This window comes from Bubalus kerabau, chromosome 19 (genome assembly GCF_029407905.1).
Source record: "Bubalus kerabau isolate K-KA32 ecotype Philippines breed swamp buffalo chromosome 19, PCC_UOA_SB_1v2, whole genome shotgun sequence".
In the NCBI taxonomy this organism is placed as follows: Eukaryota; Metazoa; Chordata; class Mammalia; order Artiodactyla; family Bovidae; genus Bubalus; species Bubalus kerabau.
The window spans coordinates 58226136-58232260 of record NC_073642.1 but is presented as its reverse complement, the minus strand read 5'-3'; positions in this window follow the sequence as shown (position 1 = coordinate 58232260).

Sequence of the window (6125 nt, the reverse complement as noted above, 5' to 3'; positions counted from 1 at the left end):
CTTGGGTGAGGCAGCCAGGTGGACCTGTGACTTCAGGAGGTGGCACAGAGGACTCAGCTGATCGTCCAACTCTCGACGGCTCCCCCGATCTGCTGTATGTCCATGGGCAAGTCACTTCCAGTCTCTGGACCTCCTGTTCCTCCAAAGTGCGCTGAGTCCCCGCCAATTCTAACACGTCACTCCTTGCTTCTCAGGGCCTTTGGAGGGGGCCTCCCTTCCTCCATCTCACTGGCTGGAGGCGTGCTCACCATTCTGGGCTCCCTCAAAAATCTAGGAGGTCCCCTAGAGGTCCCTGACCCCTTGTCTGAATTAGATCTCTCTCTGGTAACCCAGTTTTGTGCTTTCACAGTTCCTAGTTGTATATGTATTTATTTATTTGAATAATGTTTAGTCTTCATTGCTTTCAAAGTCCTGAGCAGGACCCTTGACATAGAGTAAATCCACTTAATTGATTACTGTTGAAGGCGCTGATTAAGAGTTCATTGCAGGAACAAGGGAAGCGTGGACTCTGGCTGTTGGTGGACAGCACTCATGGAGGATGGCAAGGGAGGAGAAGGGAACAGTTCTTGACACCAAACCAAAATAGGAGCCCTTGTAGCTTCTACTCAGAAGACCCAGTGCAACCTCTTAGGGTCACCTTCTTGTGGCTGGTTACCCATTTGTGTGTTTGAGAACAGCTCTTACCTTCTCTTGTATGTATCTGTGCATGCTCAGTCGTGCCCGACTCTGCAACCCCATGGACTACAGCCTACCAGGTTCCTCTGTCCATGGGATTCTTCAGGCAAGAATACTGGAGTGGGTTGCCGTTTCCTCCTCCAGGGGATCTTCCCGACTCAGGGATTGAACCCGAGTCTCCTGTATCTCCTGCATTGCAGGCAGATGCTTTACCACTGAGCTACCGCGGAAGCCTCTACCTTTTCTTGAGTGTTCTCAAAACCTGGATGCTTTGTGTGTAAGGCTGGTTTCCTGGTTTATTTCTCTCTGCCCTGGGGCCCTTATATGTTCTGGTCACAAATATTGCTCTCAACCTGAGGGCCACAGTGAGAGCCCTTTGCCACCTGCTCCCCCTCAATATAGAGAAGCTGGTATCTGGCCTTTGGTGTGACATCATTTAAGAGCCCCTCCTTCTTCCTGTAACACCCCCCCTCCCATCTGCTGCTGCTACTTCCCACCACCTGCCCCACGCCTGTGCCCACTCCCACTCCAAAGGAGAACCTGGCAGAAGCCAGAAGAAACTGAAATGGCCCTGTTCATGCATTTAGTCATCCATTTAACTACTACTTGTTAGTCACCTACTACACGCTTAGAGCCTGGTGAGCTATAGTCCGTGGGGTTGCAAAGACTGAGCACACACACATAGAATAGCACACACGTGCCTAGAACACGTGTTCTAAGAAAAGGTAGAGGCTTCCGCGGTGGCTCAGCGATAAAGCATCTTCCTACATTTCAGGAGACACAGGAGACTCAGGTTCAATCCCTGGGTCCGGAAGATCCCCTGGAGGAGGAAACGGCAACCCACTCCAGTATTCTAGCCTGAAGAATCCCATGGACTGAGGAGCCTGGTGGGCTGTAGTCCATGGGGTTGCAAAGAGTCGGGCACGACTGAGCAGTGCTCGGCTGTTGTAGGCATGCAAAGTATGTCAGGGGGAGCAAATGTTGTGGACGAAAATGAAACAGGGAAGTGGGGACTGTGAGCTGAGGGAGGAGTTGGCTTATAATTTAAATAAGGTGGATCTAAGGAGGCCTCACCAAAGAAGTGACATTTCAGCAAAGCCCTGAAGTTGGTGGGGGAGGGGTTGTGTGTTCCAGGGGCAGAGGGCTCCAGGTAGAAGGACCCAAGTCCAAATGCCCAGAGAGAGGAATCGGAGGGAGACAGAGGGCAAATGGCCTGGAAACTAGAGCTGAACAGTAACATGGAGTCTGTCTCAAAAACTTGGAAATGCACAGAAATACAGAACATCACCCATGCTCCCATGACCCAGGCAGTATTGATCATTTTAAAGTATATGTTCTCTACGCTAATAAGTAAGTGTTAGTCACTCAGTTGTGTCCACCTCTTTGCGATCCCATGAACTGTAGCCTGCCAGGCTCCTCTGTCTATGGAATTCTCCAGGCAAGAATACTGGAGTGGGTTGCCATTCCCTTCTCCAGGTTCTATACACTACTGGGTATAAAATAGATAACTAATAAGAACCAACTGTATAGCACAGGGACTCCTACTCAGTGCTCTGTGGTGACCTAAATGGGAGGGAAACCTAAAAAAAGAGGGGATATATGCATATGTACAACTGATTCACTTTGTTGTGCAGCAGAAACTAATGCAACATTGTAAAGCAACTATACTCCAATGAAAGTAAATTTTAACAAACTTTTGATCTGTGACTGCTGGTGGGAATGTAAATTGGTGCAGCCACTATGGAGAGTTCTTCAAAAAACTAACATAGAGTTGCCATATGATCCAGCAACCCGACTCCCAGGCATATACCCAGGCAAAATTATATAATTTGAAAAGATACATACATCCCTGTGTTCATAGCAGCACTATTTAAAATAGCCGAGACATGGAAATAAATGTCCACTGATAGACAAATGGATAAAGAAGATGTGGTATGTTTACATAATGGAAAGTTACTCAGTCATTAAAAATAATGCCAAAAATAAGCAAAGTGTATGTTCTATAGTCTCTGTTTAGGCTGCTCCATTGGTGAAGGGTGATTCCCAGTGGAAAACGTCAGCTGAACACACTGAAAGCCTAAGGACCTCAGGCCCTTCGGATGTAGGTCATCCTGAACGTGGTGCAGAGGTTTGCGGCATGCAACCTTGTGCAGGAACCTCTGCAGCATTTGCAGTTCTTTTGTATCATTTCATGTAACAGAGGGTGAGCTTCTTGGTCAAAGACAATGGACATTTTAGGACACTTGATGTGCATTGCCCAAAAGCCATGAAGAAAGTTGGACCACTCTCTAAGCTAAGGGGGTTTTTCTCCTGGGAAGTTTCAGAGCCCCTGCCACCTTCCTCAGAGCACTAGTTCTCCCAGAGCCTATTTGCCTCCCTGAAGCTGAGTATAACCAACCTTCAAAAATGTCCCAAACTAGGCTTTACAAGTGACGATGCCAGTAATTGGCATTTGCACCATTCTTTATAAGCTCTTCAAAACGTTCCATCATTGAGCCCTTACAGTACCCCTAAGCCTAAATTAGAGCAGGACTTTTTTATTCTACTTTGCAGATATGGAAACTGACCCAGGATATTAGCATGAGCTTCCAGGGTGCTATATGGCCAGTGAATGATAAAGTTGGACCTAGAGCTTGTTTTGCTCAAATGTCCATGTTTCCCCGCACCACCACCATCTCTCATGATTTCTCACATGCTGTTACCACTCCCTGGAATGCCTCCCATTACCATCCCACTCCCTCCCCTATAGCCTGGCAAATGCTTCCATCCTTTTTGGGACCTGAAGTAATTGCTCCCTCCTCTCTGCCTCCACAACACTTGTGTGAGCATTTATCACAGAAGGCTGGCATTTTTTTTTTTTTTTTTTTTTGCCTCTCGATCCTTTTATCTCATTACACGTTGACTTCCTTGGGATTTGGTCTGCATCCTGCTCATCTTTTGATTTCAGTTTCTGGCACAGTGCTGGGCACATGGTCAACACAATGGATAATTGAAAGAAGACAAAAACTCACATCTGTTGACCCCATATTTGTCTTTGGGCTGGTCGGTTAAGTGAGGAGAAGCGACTGGAAGGGAAAACCCTAAAATACTATGAAATAAGATGGGGTCTTATTTATCCCTCCCACAACAGCCCCGAAGTGAACAGTTAGGATTTGCGGGGTGGCTCTGTTATCTTCAACATACATTTTGATATCAAGGCAGCTGTTCCAGTTGCCATTATTTCTCAGCTGTCTCAAAGCAGGCAAAGGGTAGATGGAGGCCAAGCAGCTTCTTTGTAAGGTTCTGATGCAGGCCCTGCCTGTATCACTTCTCACAACCCTTCGGCTAGGACTAGAGCACATGGACACACCTAGCTTTCAGGGAGACTGGGCAGCCACAGGTTCTGATTACTAAAGGAAGCTGGGATACTGGAGGACAATTTGCATTCTCTACCAACCAACCCATGGGGGAGATGCCAACAACTCACCATTGCTGAAAACTTAGAACCAGGCACTGTTCTAAGAGTTTTACACAGCAAAGTGCTGTTATCATACTTGCTTACAGATGGAGTTTTAACAAGAGAATGCAGCCCAGGGATGGGGGAGCCTGGTGGGAGGCCATCTATGGGGTCACACAGAGTCGGACACGACTGAAGCGACTTAGCAGCAGCAGCAGCAGGAGCCCAAATACCCTAAGGCATTCCTCATGAATTAATGTCTCTTGCATGCATCTAGAATGATATGAATTATGCACTTCCATTGGGAGGATTGAGAAAATAACCACTCAAACAATTGCTGGGCTGTGGTTCTTAGGAGGAACCCTGTATGGTGCCGGTGATGGGTCCCTTTTAAGGAGCCAGGCACTGGGTTTGATGCTCGTTTTTGTTTGGGCTTCTCCAAAAGCAGACCCTAAGACCACGATCTGAGAATGCATCATTTGGAAATGATTTCATCAATAAGGGAGAAGGAAAGTGAGACAAGGAAAAGAAAAAAAACAAAGACAATGAAATGGGTATTGATAAGCAAGTTACCACTGAGTGCAGTAGAGACTCAGTCTAGCTGGGACTTCTTGAGAAACTGTGTAGGGCATACCCCAGGATTTTCCCACTGGGGCGAGGATGCTGGGATATTACCTGTTGATTCCTTTCCCTCACCGAGGGCCTCTCCTGGAGATGCTGACTTCCTATCTGCTCTAAGAAAGGGCCAAGCAAACCACCACTGCCAAAGAATACCTTCAGGCAGAGAAACACTGGAAGCTGTTGGCATGTATGGCAACTGTCTACAGGTAACCTCCAAAGTGGCTCAGAGGTGGGACACTGACATCTGCTATAGGGTTTTATGCATGTCATTTTATTTCATCTTTACAATAAACCTGTGGCTGAGATATCAACGTCTCTGCTTCTCATATGCAGAAGCTGAAGCTCAGCGAGATAGAGGAACTCCTCCAAGGTCACACAGCTGGGAAATGGTGGAGTATGGGGACCAGCCATCTGCCACCCACCCTCCCTTTGCCATGCCTTATGCCCTCTAGCAGCCTTATATTTAACTGGTCTTTACCAGCAACCCCCACCCCAAACTACTGCCTCCAGGCTTTCTAAGGCTTTTCATGTTTGAGAGAGACAATTGATGTTTTTCCAGCTCTAGGTGGATGAAGCGTGGAGGAAGGCTCTTTTTTATTGTTCCAAGTCTATACATGCGATCTCCATAAAAAGCAGGTCATAGCTCTATATCTAAATCTTCAAACAAGTTCTCTAGCCAGCAATCTGATTTCTAATCAGATCGCTGCTCCTGAGCACCTCTTGTCTTGATATTCTGGAGCTGCTTCTGGTTAAAGCAAATACCTCTCATCTGATGCCCATGGTCAAGTCTTCGTCTTTTCCCCCAGACAAATCTTCTCTCTGTGAATCACTCCTACTGAAATGCAGAGACCTGGGACAGAAAGCCAAGATGTGGTTAACTCTCCATCAATTATGCAGTAAGAGGGAATCAGAGAGGAGGGGGATTTGCTCTGAAGGTGGGCTTAGCAGCCCATCTTAGGCTCATGTTGGAGCACCAGGGAACCAGTATTTCTCAGTCTACCCACTGCTCGTGGCTCCCCATGACAGTTTCCCAGATTTGCTGCCAAATTTTGATCCACGCACAGAATGTGTTATGATTATAGCTAAGTATATATGCTGCCTTGGTTTTGTATGTTAGATGAAGCAGTGAGCTGAGTGGGTGGCGGGAGCTGTCGTATAGCTCACTGATAGCAAGAGGCAGGGGCAAAGCAAAGTCAGGAACTCTTTACCTTGTGAGCATATGGAGAGCACTGTGGATTAGATTGTTCAACTTCCATTCCAACCCTCTCGGCTAGGGGTTGGGGGGTAGAGGTAGGAAAACTAAAAACTACATTTCCCAGATCCCTTTGCAGCTAAGGACCTGGATGTGACTTCTTCAGTTGTTAAGTCACGTCAGTCAGACTGGTTGCAACCC